The sequence below is a fragment of the Bombus fervidus genome, unplaced genomic scaffold (genome assembly GCF_041682495.2).
Source record: "Bombus fervidus isolate BK054 unplaced genomic scaffold, iyBomFerv1 scaffold0176, whole genome shotgun sequence".
Classification (NCBI taxonomy): domain Eukaryota; kingdom Metazoa; phylum Arthropoda; class Insecta; order Hymenoptera; family Apidae; genus Bombus; species Bombus fervidus.
Window position 1 is genome coordinate 10,231 of NW_027212737.1, and position 8,001 is coordinate 18,231.

The following is an 8,001-nucleotide window of genomic DNA, read 5'->3' on the forward strand; positions in this document are numbered from 1 at the left end:
ACGCGCAGATATAGGTATCCATGGATCTTCGAAGAGAACCTTCGAAGATATATAATTCGGTATCCTATTTTTCTGCGGCTCGCTATTCGCGTTCTTTCGCTCTCGTCGACGACTCGTTATAGACGCTTCGTTCGATCCCAAAGAGCAGTCTTCCTTATGTCCCGTTGCTAGGAGGTGAGGCCTACGCAACGCAACTACGAAATATAGAAGAGGTGTGAGCAGTGATCTCTCCGACACGAGGCACTTTAGAGATTTTAGTTTATATATTATATTGTTCGTTCGTTGGATTTCCACGATGCAAATACGAAATACGAGATCGTGACGGCGGGTCTTTCTGTGTACGACCTCACGCAGGCGCCTCGATCGCATTTCTCATTACACGTGGTTTCCACTGTAACTTTTAGTTTTTTCGATATGTGTTCAGCTCAAGTTCCCTCACATATCGTTATTATTATTATTATTATTATTATTAATAGTAGCGGTTTCGTGTTATAGGATTCGGAGACGGCGGGTCTTTCTGTGTACGACCTCACGCAAGCGCCTCGAGAATCTTTTTAAGTTTTCCGTGTGTTATATTATTCGGAGACGGCGGGTCTTTCTGTTTACGACCTCACGCAGGCGCCTCGAGAATATTTTTAAGTTTTTCGTTTGTTATAATATTATTCGGAGACGGCGGGTCTTTCTGTGTACGACCTCACGCAGGCGCCTCGAATTATTCGTGTAAAAGTATATCTCTTCATCCCGATGATCGAGAGAGAGTGCCACACTCTTCGTATAGTTTCGTAACTGGAGCGTCTCCCACCTCCTTATTGTAAAAAATTTGGCTTTTGTCAAAGTATATAGCTTGTTAATACGTCGTATATACTTTGTGTCGATATAGGAGGAGTACGGCTCCTTACCGACGATATTATATATATTTTATTATACAGTGTTCAAGTCAAATATATTCTTTGTGTTTTTGTATTTTTCGTTAATGATCCTTCCGCAGGTTCACCTACGGAAACCTTGTTACGACTTTTACTTCCTCTAAATGATCAAGTTTGGTCATCTTCCCGGTAACATCGGCAATGCTTATCACATTGGCCGCGCACCAGTCCGAAGACCTCACTAAATCATTCAATCGGTAGTAGCGACGGGCGGTGTGTACAAAGGGCAGGGACGTAATCAACGCGAGCTTATGACTCGCGCTTACTGGGAATTCCTCGTTCATGGGGAATAATTGCAAGCCCCAATCCCTAGCACGAAGGAGGTTCAGCGGGTTACCCGGGCCTTTCGGCCAGGGAAAACACGCTGATTCCTTCAGTGTAGCGCGCGTGCGGCCCAGAACATCTAAGGGCATCACAGACCTGTTATTGCTCAATCTCGTGCGGCTAGAAGCCGCCTGTTCCTCTAAGAAGATTTGTTTGTACGTTGGTAGTAAAAACCCGCCGACCGAAGCCGGGGGCCTTCGAGATACCATAATTTACGTCTATTTAGCAGGCTAGAGTCTCGTTCGTTATCGGAATTAACCAGACAAATCGCTCCACCAACTAAGAACGGCCATGCACCACCACCCACCGAATCAAGAAAGAGCTATCAATCTGTCAATCCTTCCGGTGTCCGGGCCTGGTGAGGTTTCCCGTGTTGAGTCAAATTAAGCCGCAGGCTCCACTCCTGGTGGTGCCCTTCCGTCAATTCCTTTAAGTTTCAGCTTTGCAACCATACTTCCCCCGGAACCCAAAAGCTTTGGTTTCCCGGAAGCTGCCCGCCGAGTCATCGGAGGAACTTCGGCGGATCGCTGGCTGGCATCGTTTATGGTTAGAACTAGGGCGGTATCTGATCGCCTTCGAACCTCTAACTTTCGTTCTTGATTAATGAAAACATTTTTGGCAAATGCTTTCGCTTCTGTCCGTCTTGCGACGATCCAAGAATTTCACCTCTAACGTCGCAATACGAATGCCCCCATCTGTCCCTATTAATCATTACCTCGGGGCTCCGAAAACCAACAAAATAGAACCGAGGTCCTATTCCATTATTCCATGCACACAGTATTCAGGCGAAGGTAGCCTGCTTTAAGCACTCTAATTTGTTCAAAGTAAACGTATCGGCCCACCTCGACACTCAGTGAAGAGCACCGCGATGGGATATTAGTTGGACCGCCCCGCGAGGAGCTAAGCCCACCGATAGGACGTACCACATAATGCCAGTTAAACACCGCGAGCGGTGAACCGACACTGTGACACACAGATTCAACTACGAGCTTTTTAACCGCAACAACTTTAATATACGCTATTGGAGCTGGAATTACCGCGGCTGCTGGCACCAGACTTGCCCTCCAATTGGTCCTCGTTAAAGGATTTAAAGTGTACTCATTCCGATTACGGGGCCTCGGATGAGTCCCGTATCGTTATTTTTCGTCACTACCTCCCCGTGCCGGGAGTGGGTAATTTGCGCGCCTGCTGCCTTCCTTGGATGTGGTAGCTGTTTCTCAGGCTCCCTCTCCGGAATCGAACCCTGATTCCCCGTTACCCGTTACAACCATGGTAGGCGCAGAACCTACCATCGACAGTTGATAAGGCAGACATTTGAAAGATGCGTCGCCGGTGCTAGATGACCATGCGATCAGCACAAAGTTATTCAGAGTCACCAAAACAAACGATGGACGAACGGACGAGCCATCCGCCACCGATTGGTTTTGATCTAATAAAAGCATTCGTACCATCTCTGGTACGAATCTGTTTGCATGTATTAGCTCTAGAATTACCACAGTTATCCAAGTAAGTTTAAGTATGATCTAAGAAACCATAACTGATTTAATGAGCCATTCGCGGTTTCACCTTAATGCGGCATGTACTGAGACATGCATGGCTTAATCTTTGAGACAAGCATATGACTACTGGCAGGATCAACCAGGGAACTTTGTATTTTATATATATATTATATATTAGAGTCAAAAGACTCTCTTTTTAAAATAGCCTCAGAGTGTCGTAGGTGGGTCCGTAACACCGTACGACGAGACTTTTCGTTCTTAGTGAACGTTCGACGACACCCTTTTAATTCCCGTTGTAACGTCGAACGCCACTACTCTCTCTCATTTCGCCACTCTCTCTTTACTTTCTTTCGTTCGTTTGATTGTTTGTGTGGAATATTTTAAGATCATTCTGTTCATAGGATCATTCTGTAAGAATGGTTTGTTGGTTGAACGAATATGCCTTAGCGGTAAAAAGCACGTAAACTGCATGCTGAACGTACCGTCCTCGTAAGAAACATATTCGTTCGTTCTTTTGATATTCTCCAATCAGAAAGAACGCACTTCCTAAAAGGTAGTACGCTCCCCATTAGCCTTTCGTATGTTTAAAACGTACTGCGTACGCTATAACATAAGTTTTGGAACGGTCTCTGCCGAACCAGCATGAATTGATACTCAGTTAGTAACAAGCACACTGCCCTAACTTTTTTTAAAGTTAGTGCGAGCATACAGGATCCAGCTTCCCGACTAAGGGGAACCTTGCCACGTTATTTGGTCATTACGTCCAGGACAGCGACCCGCGGCGCAGCAGTGTAGAGAAAGAGTCGATACGAGAACGAAGGAACAGTCGAGAAATAGTAAAAAAGTTCACTAAGACTCGAGGAGCGGTGACTGAATTCTCAACCGAGGCCGTAGAATAGCCACGCGCTCGACGCTGTTCCGTCCGGACCGTCCGACTCGACGTGTCTCTTATAGATACCAAAGCGCCGGCCGGACGGTCGGCGCCGGCCGGGCCAGCGGCCGGGCGCTTACCATGTAAAACCTCCGTTAGAGCGTACCGTCGGACTTAGTCTCTGAAACGCTCGACCACTTTTTTCGAATAAACTACCCTTAGAAAACATCCTATCGTCGAGATATTTTAACGCACCGCTTATTTTAATATTTCAAACGAGTTTTTATCGAAAAATTTAATTTTTTTTTTTTTTTCAAAATCGCATCAGTAAACCACCTCTTTTAACGAATACGGACAAAAACCACGTTCTTAATCGATTAGAACACGTTAAAACAACGAGAAATATGCAAAAAAATATATACCTTGCAACGTTAATTAACGAAAAAATTAAACAAATATCGCAGTCGTGTCAGTTCGACGGACACTAATTTTTTAAAAAATTCGAAAAAAACGTTTAATCCAGTTGTATTTAATAGAGATATAACCGTTTCTGCAAAAATATTTATACCTTATAACGCTTTTTAACGAAATAACTCGAAATAAGCTTTTCGGACTTTTCCGCCGGCCGAAATTTTTCTAAGTCCCAACGTACCGTCGGACTTAGTCTCTGAAACGCTCGACCACTTTGTTCCAATAAAGTACCCTTATAAAACGTCCTATCGTCGAGATATTTTAACGCACCGCTTATTTTAATATTTTAAACGAGTTTTTATCGAAAAATTTAATTTTTTTTTTTTTTTCAAAATCGCATCAGTAAACCACCTCTTTTAACGAATACGGACAAAAACCACGTTCTTAATCGATTAGAACACGTTGAAACAACGAGAAATATGCAAAAAAATATATACCTTGCAACGTTAATTAACGAAATAATTAAACAAATATCGCAGTCGTGTCAGTTCGTCGAACACAAATTTTTTAAAAAATTCGAAAAAACGTTTAATCCAGTTGTATTTAATAGAGATATAACCGTTTCCGCAAAAATATTTATACCTTATAACGCTTTTTAACGAAATAACTCGAAATAAGTATTTCGGACTTTTCCGCCGGCCGAAATTTTTCTAAGTCCCAACGTACCGGTCCAGAATGAGACAAAGTTCCAAAGGCCCGGTCGTATCCGTCCGTTTTTTTTTAACCTTCCACGGACGAAATAAACGTTTAATCCCGACGTAAAATACAATAATATAGCGATTTATATAAAAATATTCATACCTCATAACGCTTTTTAACGAAATAACTCGAAAAAACTTTTCGGTCCGAAATTTTTCTAAGTCCCTACGTACCGCTCGAGAATGCGACTAAGTTCCAACGTCCCGGGCGCGATCATACTTTTTTTATATAACTTTTCAGCGACGAAATAAATGCTTAATCCCGATGTAAAACGTCATTTTAAAGCGATTTATGCAAGAATATTCGCACCTTATAACGCTTTTAAGCGAAATAATTCAAAAAAACCTTTCGAATAAAAAATTTTTTTTTAACGTTTTCGGGACCAAATAAACGTTTAATCCCGACGTAAAATATAATAATACAACGATTTATATAAAAATATTAATACCTCATAACGCTTTTTAACGAAATAACTCGAAAAAACTTTTCGGTCGAAAATTTTTCTAAGTCCCTACGTACCGGTGGAGAGTATGACCAAGTCCGACGGGCCGAGTCGCGTCGGTCCACTATTTTTTTTTAACGTTTTCGGGACCAAATAAACGTTTAATCCCGACGTAAAATATAATAATATAGCGATTTATATAAAAATATTCGTACCTTATAACGCTTTTTAACGAAATAACTCGAAAAAACTTTTCGGTCGAAAATTTTTCTAAGTCCCTACGTACCGGTGGAGAGTATGACCAAGTCCGACGGGCCGAGTCGCGTCGGTCCACTATTTTTCTTTAACGTTTTCGGACCAAATAAACGTTTAATCCCGACGTAAAATATAATAATATAGCGATTTATATAAAAATATTCGTACCTTATAACGCTTTTTAACGAAATAACTCGAAAAAACTTTTCGGTCGAAAATTTTTCTAAGTCCCTACGTACCGGTGGAGAGTATGACCAAGTCCGACCGGGCCGAGTCGCGTCGGTCCACTATTTTTTTTTAACGTTTTCGGGACCAAATAAACGTTTAATCCCGACGTAAAATATAATAATATAGCGATTTATATAAAAATATTCATACCTTATAACACTTTTAAGCGAAATAACTCGAAAAAACTTTTCGGTCGAAAATTTTTCTAAGTCCCTACGTACCGGTGGAGAGTATGACCAAGTCCGACGGGCCGAGTCGCGTCGGTCCACTATTTTTTTTTAACGTTTTCGGGACCAAATAAACGTTTAATCCCGACGTAAAATATAATAATATAGCGATTTATATAAAAATATTCATACCTTATAACACTTTTAAGCGAAATAACTCGAAAAAACTTTTCGGTCGAAAATTTTTCTAAGTCCCTACGTACCGGTGGAGAGTATGACCAAGTCCGACGGGCCGAGTCGCGTCGGTCCACTATTTTTCTTTAACGTTTTCGGGACCAAATAAACGTTTAATCCCGACGTAAAATATAATAATATAGCGATTTATATAAAAATATTCATACCTTATAACACTTTTAAGCGAAATAACTCGAAAAAACTTTTCGGTCGAAAATTTTTCTAAGTCCCTACGTACCGGTGGAGAGTATGACAAAGTCCGACGGGCCGAGTCGCGTCGGTCCACTATTTTTTTTTAACGTTTTCGGGACCAAATAAACGTTTAATCCCGACGTAAAACTTAATAACATTCCCATTTATATAAAAATATTCGTACCTCATAACGCTTTTTAACGAAATAACTCGAAAAAACTTTTCGGTCCGAAATTTTTCTAAGTCCCTACGTACCGCTCGAGAATGCGACTAAGTTCCAACGTCCCGGGCGCGATCGTACTTTTTTTATATAACTTTCCAGCGACGAAATAAACGCTTAATCCCGATGTAAAACGTCATTTTAAAGCGATTTATGCACAAATATTAGCACCTTGTAACGCTTTTAAGCGAAAAAATTCGAAAAAACGGTTCGATTAAAAATTTTTTTTAAAGTTCTCGGGACGAAATAAACGCTTAATCCCGACGTAGAAATACATAATATTCCCATTTATATAAAAATATTCATACCTCGTAACGCTTTTAAGCGAGATAACTCGAAATAACTTTTCGGTCCGAAATTTTTCTAAGTCCCTACGTACCGGCCGGGGGATCGACGAAGTGCCAACCTCCCGGTCATGTCGGTCCGGAGGGGGCAATTTTTTAAAAAAATAAAACGAAATCGTTACGTTCGACTAGAATTCGTCGAACCATAACGATTTCTATAAAAATATTCATACCTCGTAACGCTTTTAAGCGAAATAACTCGAAATAACGTTTCGGTCCGAAATTTTTCTAAGTCCCAACGTACCGCTCGAGAATGCGACTAAGTTCCAACGTCTCGGGCGCGATCGTAAATTTTTTACGGCACCTTTCGGGGACGAAATAAACGCTTAATCCCGATGTAAAACGTCATTTTAAAGCGATTTATGCAAGAATATTCGCACCTTATAACGCTTTTAAGCGAAAAAATTCGAAAAAACGGTTCGATTAAAAATTTTTTTTAACGTTGTCGGGACGAAATAAACGCTTAATCCCGACGTAGAAATACGTAATATTGCTATTTATGTAAAAATATATACGCATCATAACGCTTTTAAGCGAGATAACTCGAAATAACTTTTCGGTCCGGAATTTTTCTAAGTCCCTACGTCCCGGCCGGGGGATCGACGAAGTGCCAACCGCCCGGTCATGTCGGTCCGGAGGGGGCAATTTTTTAAAAAAATAAAACGAAATCGTTACGTTCGACTAGAATTCGTCGAACCATAACGATTTCTATAAAAATATTCATACCTCGTAACGCTTTTTAACGAAATAACTCGAAAAAACTTTTCGGTCCGAAATTTTTCTAAGTCCCAACGTACCGGTCGAGAATGCGACTAAGTTCCAACGTCCCGGGCGCGATCATACTTTTTTTATATAACTTTCCAGCGACGAAATAAACGCTTAATCCCGACGTAAAACGTCATTCTAAAGCGATTTATGCAAGAATATTCGTACCTTGTAACGCTTTTAAGCGAAAAAATTCGAAAAAACGGTTCGATTAAAAAATTTTTTTTAAAGTTCTCGGGACGAAATAAACGCTTAATCCCGACGTAGAAATACATAATATTGCCATTTATATAAAAATATTCATACCTCGTAACGCTTTTTAGCGAGATAACTCGAAATAACTTTTTGGACCGGAATTTTTCTA

At 40.9% G+C, this 8,001-nt stretch overlaps 1 non-coding gene across 1 annotated transcript; it reads right to left on the minus strand.

Moving 5' to 3' along the window:
* Window positions 1-971: 971 nt before the first annotated feature.
* Window positions 972-2,895, minus strand: LOC139997770 (small subunit ribosomal RNA). The gene has a single exon (XR_011803106.1). It is a non-coding gene; the product is annotated as a small subunit ribosomal RNA (ribosomal RNA).
* Between the last annotated feature and the right edge of the window lie 5,106 nt (window positions 2,896-8,001).